The sequence below is a fragment of the Oncorhynchus mykiss genome, chromosome 23 (assembly GCF_057628025.1).
Source record: "Oncorhynchus mykiss isolate SJ-2025 chromosome 23, ASM5762802v1, whole genome shotgun sequence".
Classification (NCBI taxonomy): domain Eukaryota; kingdom Metazoa; phylum Chordata; class Actinopteri; order Salmoniformes; family Salmonidae; genus Oncorhynchus; species Oncorhynchus mykiss.
In genome coordinates this window covers 33,594,201-33,603,428 of record NC_143044.1, presented here as the reverse complement: position 1 = coordinate 33,603,428, position 9,228 = coordinate 33,594,201, and positions in this window count along the sequence as shown.

The window sequence follows — 9,228 nt, the reverse complement described above, 5'->3', positions numbered from 1 at the left end:
AAGTCCCCGACAACTCTATTGCCAAAAGAACCCGAGGCTACCCGAGTTCCCCCGAGAGTCTCTGAAGACTGCCGATTTACTTCTTCCCAAACAAATGCAACTTGGCAGAGCTAGGCTGTCCCCAGCCGAATGGCTATACAGGCTTCACACTAAGAGTTGCCTGTATTGCAGGACTACTGGTCATTTCGCCTCCACCTATCCACTAAAAGACCAGGCTCACCGATAGGAGCGAGTGCACTGGTGGGCCATACGGATAACTTTTCCTCTCCCCTTACTCACACCCATTTTCATGCCTTTTTGCTGTGGGGGAACCAATCAAAATCTTTCTGGGTACTCACTGACTCTGGGGCCAATGAGAGCTTTATGGATGCTTTCCTGGCATATGAGCTGGGCATGCCCACTCAGCCCCTCTCCATTCCCATGGACGTTAGAGCGCTGGACGGGCGCTCTATAGGCTGGGTCACCCACAATACCACCCCCATCCACCGACGTGTGTCAGGGAACCACAATGAGACGATCCAATTCCTGCTCATTAAGTCTCTTCAGGTTCCCGTGGTATTGTGATTCTCTTGGCTCCAGCAACACAATCCCCTTATTGACAGGTCAGCTGGTGCGATCATGGGCTGGAACCCGTTCTGCAACGCTCATTGCCTGAAGTCAGCTCAGCTTACCCCGGGACATCTTCCTGGGGGCTCGAAAGTTGCCACGGACCTCTCTGCCATTCCTGCGGAGTACCAGGACCTCCGGGAGGTGTTCAGTAAGGCCCGGGCCACTTCACTTCCACCGCACCGACCCTATGACTGTGGGATTTACCATCTCCCAGGCACCACTCCTCCCCGGGAATGACTGTACTCTCTGTCGGGTCCGGAGACCAAGGCTATGGAGACCTAAATTGAGGACTCCCTAGCGGCAGGGTTCATCCGTCCTTCTGTCTCCCCAGCATGCTCAGGTTTGTTCTTTTCTCTCTCTACCCTACTGATGTTACATTTGCAAAAACCTTGGTTAACATAGAGATTCTGGGAACATCAGTAGGTGGGGGGAAATGAACTATATTCTGGTAATCCGAACAATTGAACATATGCGGTGGTACTTAATGAATATGATGTCAGTTCGGTTGTCATCTGAGACATTCTCATCAATGATAAGATGACATAAAGTCTACATTGGAAAGTCTACACATCAGAGTTATCGGATTCACGTGGAATTGTTGTTCAATTTCAATGTTTGAATATGGAATTAACTGTGATGGGATGAAATTTTATTTTAGCTTCTAAAATGTGAGATGTGGGTTTTCATAAGATAGGGCTGCTCAATCAGTGGCCCGCCCTGTGAAGGGACGTGGGCTATAAAACTTTTCAAACACGCCATCCTCTCCCTTCCTATATAATCCTTGACGACAATAGAACTTCCTGTTCCGGACGTAGGACGACGGTCCGATGTCAGAATGGTTCAGATAATAACTACAGAATGAAGCCAACATCAGCGTGAGCTTTGGTTGCGAATGGTATGAACTTTGAACTCTTATTCACTACAGAAGTGATACCTCCTAGCCGTTGAGTTCGCAACAGCAGCTGCAAACGCAGGTTAGGAAGGAACAGACAGAGTATCCCGTCTATCACCCAACGACGTTAATACAACCTATCCAATTGACAACCAGAGACATTCTTCAAAGGACTAACCCTAACCCATCTACGACCAACCTACCGAAGCGCAGGTCAGAGTAAATATTTATTGTATTTTCCTCTTCCAAATGGGCGGTAATTTAGAATGCATAAGATACTGTATTTACGATAGCACAGCTTCTTCCCCTTTTTCCTCAGTCTTCCCGCTCTTTCACTCAAACCCATCCCCTTTTCTTTTGTGTAACAAGCTGTCAAATCTGTTCCGCCTGCTTGGGACATTTTCCTTTATGACATAATTTGTAATCAAGTTACGATTTAATTATGTGTATGTGTAATTCTTTGTGATTAGTTAGGTATTTAGTAAATAAATAATTAAAGCCAATTTTGTATTGCTGATTCCAATTGTTAGCCAGGGTTCGTGCAGATAACCAAGAATTTACAACTTTCAGATGAGACTGAATTAAGATGACGATTGATATTGACTGCTATTGATGTAAAATATTACTAGGTCTTTAAGAGTTTATTCGGAAGATAACAGCTCTATAAATATTATTTTGTGGTGCCCGAATCTCTGGTTAATTACATTTACATGATTAGCTCAATCAGGTGATATTAATTGCGGAGAAATTATTTTATAGAATAGCATGTCATATCACTTAATCCGGCATAGCCAAGGACACGACAATGGTGAAGAACCGCTACCCGCTACCACTCATCTCCTCGGCCTTCGAGCACCTCCAGGAGGCCACTGTGTTCTCCAAGCTGGACCTACTGATCTCCTACCACCTGGTGCAGACACAGGAAGGGGACGAGTGGAAGACTTCCTTCAACACGGCCAGCAGTCACCACGAGTATCTGGCCATGCCATTTGGCCAACGCGCCATCTGTGTTCCAGGCTCTGGTTAAGGATGGTCTCCGCATCCAACGCATACCTCATCTTCTCCCGCTCTGCCCAAATAAACGTGCTCCAAGTCCGACATATTCTCCAATGCGTCCTGGAGAACCAGCTTTTTGTGTAAGCAGAGAAATGTGAATCCCAACGCTCCACTATCACCTTCCTGGGTTACATCATCACTGCAGGGAGTGTATAGATGGATCCCGGGAAGGTGAAAGCTGCAACATTCCTGGAATTAGCCTAATTTTATCGCTGATTTATCTGGGGTTACAGCCCTGGCTTCCCTCCTGTCTGCATTCACCTCTCCCAAGGTTCCGTTCACATGGTCCCCAGCTGCTGACCGGGTGTTCCGGGATCTCAAACATCCTTTCACCACAGCTCCCATCTTGGTTCATCCTGAACCGTCCCGCCAGTTCCTGGTGGAGGCCGATGCTTCGGATGTCGGAGTGGGGGCTGTCCTGTCCCAGCATTCTGCCATGAACCTCAAGCTACATCCCTGCGCGTTCTTTTCCCATCGCCTCAACACCAAGGAAAGGAACTACGATGTGGAGAATCATGAGCTTCTCATGGTGAAGATGGCGTTGGAGGAGAGGAGACACTGGCTGGAGGGGGCAGAACATCCTTTCATTATGTGGACCGACCACAAGAACTTGGAATATCTTTGCACTGCCAAGCTTCTCAATTCCAGGCAAGCTATCTGGGCCCTGCTTTTCACCTGGTTCAACTTCTCCCTCTCATACTGACCGGGATCCAAGAATGTCAAGCCTGGATGTGCTGTCACATCGCTATAGCCCCATGGCTACTACCCCAGAACCCGAGACCATCCTTCCCACCTTGTGCCTGGCGACGGCACTCAGCTGGGGAATAGGGAAGCAGGTTCGTGAGGCACAGCATTTCCAGCCGAACCCCGGGGGGGCCCAGATAACCAGATATTTGTTCCTGATGCGGTCCGCTCCTCCAGACTTGCCTGCCACCCGGGCTCCTGTCCGACCCTGGCCTTTGTGCAACAACGCTTTTGGTGGCCTACCATGGTTCCTGACATCTCTGCGTTCGTTGCCGCATGCATGATCTGTGCGCAGAACAAGACTCCTCTGCAAGCTCTGACTGGTCTCCTTCAACCTCTGCCTGTCCCTCACCATCCCTGTTCTCACATATCCCTGGACTTTGTCATGGGTCTCCCCCCATCTAATGGCAACACCACCATCCTGACAGTAGATTCCTCTCCCCAAGCTACCCTCTGCCAAAGAGACTGCCCAGCTCATGGTGCAGCATCAGGATCCATGGACTCCCAGTGGACATGGTCTCCGGCCAGGGTCCTCAGTTCTCATCCAGGTTCTGGAAGTCATTCTGCACACTCTGGTCATCACCCAGCCTGTCCTCTGGGTTCCATCCCCAGTCCAATGGCCAGTCGGAGCGAGTCAAACAAGACCTGGAGATGACGCCTGGTCTCCGCCAACACCATCTGGAGCCAGCAACTAGTGTGGGTCAAATACGCCCGCAACACCCTTCCTTGCTCTGCCACGGTTCTCTCGCCCTTTGAGTGTTTCCTGGGTTTTCAGCACCTGCTCTTTCCTAACCTTTTGTGACTAGGGGGCAGTATTTTCATTTTTTGAAAAATAACGTTCCCGTAGTAAACGGGATATTTTGTCAGGACAAGATGCTAGAATATGCATATAATTGACAGCTTAGGATAGAAAACACTCTAAAGTTTCCAAAACTGTAAAAATATTGTCTGTGAGTATAACAGAACTGATATTGCAGGCGAAAGCCTGAGAAAAATCCAATCCGGAAGTGACTCATCTTTTGAAAGCTCTGCGTTCCAATGCGTCCCTATTGAGCAGTGAATGGGCTATCAACCAGATTACTTTTTCTCCTTATTCCCCAAGGTGTCTACAGCATTGTGACGTAGTTTTACGCATTTGTGTTGAAGAATACCCGTAAGCGGCTACAATGCGCAACTGGTCACCTGATGGCTCCCAGAGTGATTCTCGCGTAAAATACAAAGGTAGCCATTATTCCAAACGGTCCTACTGAAAAACCAATTGTCCCGGTGGATATATTATCGAATAGATATTTGAAAAACACCTTGAGGATTGATTATAAACAACGTTTGCCATGTTTCTGTCAATATTATGGAGCTCACTTGGAATATTTTTCAGAGTTTTCGTGACTGCAATTTCCGGGCGATTTCTCAGCCAAACGTGAAGAACAAACGGAGCTATTTCGCCTACAAAAATAATATTTTTGGAAAAAAGGAACATTGGCTATCTAACTGGGAGTCTCGTGAGTGAAAACATCCGAAGCTCATCAAAGGTAAACGATTTAATTTGATTGCTTTTCTGATTTCCGTGACCAAGTTACCTGCAGCTAGCTGGACAAAATGCTATTCTAGGCTATCGATAAACTTACACAAATGCTTGTCTAGCTTTGGCTGTAAAGCATATTTTGAAAATCTGAGATGACAGGGTGATTAACAAAAGGCTAAGCTGTGTCTCAATATATTTGACTTGTGATTTTCATGAATAAGAATATTTTCTAGGAACATTTATGTCCGTTCCGTTATGCTAATTAGTGTCAGTCGATGATTAGGCTCCCGCACGCGGGATGGGGAGTCACTAGAGGTTTCCTAAGCAAGAGGTCGGCATACCTTCGGCCCAGATGTTTGTCCGCCGCTGTCATTGTACCTGGAAGAGAGCCCTGTCGGCCCTTTTCAAGATCACCTCCAGGTATTGGCGACAAGCGGACCGCCACCAGACCTGGCCCCCCGGTATCGTCAGAGAGTATGGCTGTCCACCAGGTGGAGTCCCACAAACTTTTCCCCAAGTTTATCGGCCCGTTCCGCATCTCCAAGGTCATCAGCCCTTCTGCTGTTCGTCTTCTGTTGCCCCATATGCATCCCACTTTTCATGTGTCTAGAACCAAATTCATGTCTCACAGCCCACTCCTCTCCCTCATCTCATCAACGCCCAACGGGCATACACAGTGAGGCGTCTCCTTGTAGGTTCAACCTCGGGCCAGGGGATTCCAGTATGTGGTTGACTGGGACGGTTATGTCCCGGAGGAGCGGTGCTGGGTCCCCACTAGGGACATCCTAGACCCAGACCTCATTGAAGATTACCAACTCCAGCATGCCGATCAACCAGGTATGCACCTAGGTAGAGAAGGGGGGGTACTGTCACACCAGGATCTGTTTCACCTGTCTTTGTGCTTGTCTCCACCCCCCTCCAGGTGTTGCCCATCTTCCCTGTTATCCCCAGTGTATTTATACCTATCAAGGCGAAAGTCAAATGCAGACACAGGAGGCAGATGGTTGGAGTCTTACAATATTTATTAATCCAAAGGGGTAGGCAAGAGAATGGTCGTGGACAGGCAAAAAGGTCTAAACCAGGAGGTGGCAGACAGGCTCGTGGTCAGGCAGGCAAAGGTCAAAACCGGGAGGACTAGAAAAAGGAGAATGCAAAAAGCAGAACGGGAAAAACGCTGTTTGACAAGACAAAGTGGCACAGAGAGACAGGAAACACAGGGATAAATACACTGGGACAATAAGCGACACCTGGAGGGGATGGAGGGGATGGAGACAATCACAAGGACAGGTGAAACAGATCAGGGCATGACAATACCTGTGTTCTGTCTGTTGCCAGTTATTTTCGTTTGTCATGCCTACCAGCATTTTTCCCCTTGCTCCCTGTCTGTTTCTAGTTCCTGTTTTCTAGTTTTCCTGGTTTTGACCATTCTGCCTGCCTGTACCTTTGGTACCTTTGGACTCTGATCTGGATTGCCGACTTCTGCCTGCCGCCTCTTGTTACTTCGACACTGCCTGCCTCTGGGTCTTCCCTAAAACGTGACATGTACTGTATATTCAGGTTGCAACACAACAAAATGTGGAAAAGTCAAGGAGTGTGAGTACTTTCTGAAGGCACTGTAGGTACACTGTTAGAATTAGTGGTGACTCAAGAAATCCCTGGAGATCCTAAAGGAACTCATTTTGAAATGGTTCATGTTTGCACCTTTGGTCAGTTGAGGGGTTCATGGATGAACCTTAAAATGTTTCAATGTAGCAGAGGGTTCCTGGAAGAACCCTCGTCTATAGGTGTGGCTTAGTATGGGCGTGGCAATCAGATAGCACTTTTTAGGCCACCCATGATAGTAAATGTCATTCCTGTTAATCTGTTGTGTTGCCATGTTAAATGTTTGAACATTTATAATTTTGTAGTGCCAATGATGCTTAGAGGTGTATGAGTTCCTCAAGAGGCTAGGTTACTGTTACTGTTATCAATGTTCATAAACTGAACTTCAATTAAACTGCTCAGTCTGCAACCCATAATTTGTAAGATTATGGTTGAATGAAACAGACAGAGTCCCAGCTACAATAGTCAAAATGTTTATTAACGAGGACGTCCTAGTCCGTTGGACAAACCCATCCATTTTATACTGGCTCCTTACGCACATACCTTCACATACAAACAGCAGGTATCCTACGCACATATTGTATCACTACCCAGCCGACAAAGATTAGGGAGACCGTGAGAAGCACTCCCTGCCCGCCCAAATCTCCCAGCCTGGCCAGGTCGGCACCGAATTTTGCTCAGTCTGTGTTTACGATACTATAAAGATATATTGTACAGATATATTGTTTCACCCTAATTCTGACTAAAACTACACACATCATTAATTCTACTTTTACTGACTAAAACTACACACATCATTAATAATAATTTTATGATTCTAATCAATTTCATACAATTATATGGTTTCAGGGTGGAATATTCTAATCATTAATTTAAACATAAAAATTCCATTATCAGTTACTAAACATGTGTGTCTTATTATACGTTTGTTTGTTTTCTGTTAGGTTTTTATTTCAAGTTTAGTTTGTTAGTTTTTAGATATCAAAACATTTACATTTTGTTTTTATGTTATGTCAATTCAATTTGAGTGTTAGTGACAGAAAGAAGTCTATGTGTGGGAGGCTAGAAGCCATTTATGTGTTTTAGTTTTTTTGGGGGGGGTTGTCATAATGGGGCAGTAATGCATACGGTGATGAGTCAGGTCATGAGTTATGTTTAAAGGTAGACTCAGCGGGATTACTTGGATGCAAAGTAAACAGTAGTGGGTTCATTTCCATTTTCTAAAGCTAGCCAACTAAAGTTAGCTTCACATTCCAGCTTAGGCTTCATCTATATTATTCCGGTGATATTTCCAGTCTGCCTGCCGCTAACACTAGCAGGCTTGTAACTGCTAGAGTGGCTAGTCTAATGGCAAATTCTTCACTGAGACAATGCTGCAACATCAATCCATGGGCGAGTAAATGCACCCTTTCTCCCACTCCTATCAATAAAATAATTGTATTTACACATAAAAAAGTGTTTCAACTGCATTTTGTCATTACAAAATATGTGTATTTTAACACAACTATTTTTTAACACACAAAAATAATATAGGATTATTGGAAAACCCAATGTAGATCTAGCTTGATTCATAGTATAACCCTCTGGCTAAAAGGTGAACCACATTTGTGGTACCAGTTATCCCTAGTTGAACTAAAAGTTGATCAAATTTACCTCACTAACTACTCAAACTACATTTGTAGTATAAGGCTCAAGAGGCTAAACTTCTTCATTATTTTGGTCCTGTAGCTACCACGTTGTAGCAGAGTGAAGCGCTCTCGTGCACATGCACAGGTACTCTGTGTGACAGCAAAGTATTGCATCATGCTCGTCTCAATGGGTGCGTTCAAGCAGACCCCTTTTGTCAAGTTTATGGTCACCGCCTTTCAAAGTCTGTAGCATTCTGAGGATAAACATTTTCAGACTTGTCGACTGCATGAACTTTACAAAAATTATGTGATCAAAGGTCATGAAGTTTTGACTGCAGTTGACTGCAAGTTTCTGCAGTTGCTCCTCAATGACTTCATCCTGCAGCCATCGCCTGCATTGTGGGGGAATCTTTTGTCAACAAATAATCAGGGTGTTTGACCCACCCAAACGTGACCAAAGACATGACTGAAACAGGAACCAATTTGCCGTGATTTGTGTGTACAGTGGATATATACAAATACATTTGAGGCTCTCTCACTGATTGATTTTAAAATGTGTACACACATTATATTATGATTTCAGTTTGTGAGTATGTGATACGGGGGTTAGAAACATGTCTATTTCAACATTAACTTATGGATCCCTTCGCGCGCCAATCCCTTTAGCAGGATCGATTTGACAACATCCAGTGAAATTGCAGAGCGCCAAATTCAAAATGCAGGAATATCAAAATTAAACATTCACGAAAATATATGTGTAATAGATCAAAATAAAGCTTAACTTCTTGTTAATCGAGCCACTGTGTCAAATTTCAAAAAGGTTTTACGGCAAAAGCAGACCATGTGACTATCTGAGGACAGCGTCCCGCATACAAACACATGAAAATCATTTTTCAACCAGGCAGGTGCGACACAAAAGTCAGAAATAGCCATATAATAAATGCCTTACCTTCGAAGATCTTCTTTTTGCAATCCCAAATGTCTCAGTGACACAATGAATGGTAATTTTGTTCAATAAATTCCTTCTTTATATCCCCAAAATGTCCATTTATTTGGTGCGTTTGATTCAGAATTACACCGTTTCCAACTCGCCCAACATGACTACAAAGTATTTAATAAGTTACCTGTAAACTTGGTCCAAACATTTCAAACAACGTTCCTAATCCAACCTCAGC